The sequence below is a fragment of the Aplysia californica genome, unplaced genomic scaffold (genome assembly GCF_000002075.1).
Source record: "Aplysia californica isolate F4 #8 unplaced genomic scaffold, AplCal3.0 scaffold00128, whole genome shotgun sequence".
NCBI classification, from domain to species: domain Eukaryota; kingdom Metazoa; phylum Mollusca; class Gastropoda; order Aplysiida; family Aplysiidae; genus Aplysia; species Aplysia californica.
The window spans coordinates 315,545-316,712 of NW_004797398.1; the positions used below are offsets into that span (position 1 = coordinate 315,545).

Sequence of the window (1,168 nt, forward strand, 5' to 3'; positions counted from 1 at the left end):
TCACACACACACACACACACACACACACACACACACACATGCCCACGCGGGTGAGAAATACCCCCGCCCGTACATCTCCGTGGACTAGGTCGGGGATAGTTTATTAAACAATCTCCAGTCCCAGCAGTGGGCGCAGTCTCCTCCAGTTGGCAAATAATGCGCATGAACAGGCATCCCTGTATGTACAAGTGATACTCGCCGTGTTTATCACTTCCATCCCCTTTCCTTGCTACTTCTTCTTTCCTTTCTTGAAACGCTTGATCAAGCGTTCCGCATTCGAAAATCCGGATTCGAATTTCAGTAAGAAATCCATTGGACACAAAACAAAACAAAACAAAAACAAAAACAAAAAAGTGATTACAAATCAAACAAAACAAGCCAAGACAAAGACACAGAATTACCAGTGGAAATGTAGATCTCATCTAGTCTCGCCTCGAGGCGCCACTGAAAGTTAAACAGCTAGATATCTAATTTTTCAAAGCATCGAATGGAGGTGCCAAACGAGAGAAGACGGCGAACAAAACCGCTCCTTGAAGAATGAGTTAACGATGGCTGTCTGTTTGAACCACCGATCATCCTCACTCATAGATTTTGATTAATTATTTCTGCCTCTTTACTGTTTACCATCCCACCCCACCCCCCTTCCTTTCTCTCTCTCTCTCTCTCTTAGTTTCTCTTCTCTTTCAGCAAAAAAGTCCCCTATCCCTCTATCTTTGCCAGTGTCTTTCTCTTTCTCTCTTTTCTCTCCCGCTATCTATTTATCACTTTTTATGTTAATATATATAGACGAGAGAAAAACTGAGAGAAGAGGAGAGACAGTAAGAGACAGACACACACAGACAGAGACCGGAGAGGTGGAGTATGCAGTATGCGGGGTATTTTTTGAAACTGCTTGTAACTCGGAAAGAGCAGCTGGGGGTCTCTTACAGGACCGACGCAAATACTAAATAGGCGGAGGGCCCTCCTCAAACCAACTAAAAGATCGCGGTATGGACGATTGGAACTAGATCTATAGTCACTCGCATCACAGTCCAGCCTGATTCTAACTGAGCTAACGGCGTGCCTTGTGGGAGAGAGACAGAGCGAAAGGGATGAATAGAAATAGTGTGTGTGTATGTGTGTGTGTGAGTGTGAGTGTGTGTGTGTGTGTGTGTGTGTTTGTGTGTGT

General features: G+C 44.6%; 1 protein-coding gene across 1 annotated transcript in view; it reads left to right on the forward strand.

Annotated features, from left to right (window-relative positions):
- Nucleotides 1-1,168, forward strand: part of LOC101859006 (FMRFamide receptor) — a 67,713-nt gene that overhangs the window by 22,646 nt on the left and 43,899 nt on the right. The window lies entirely within an intron of this gene.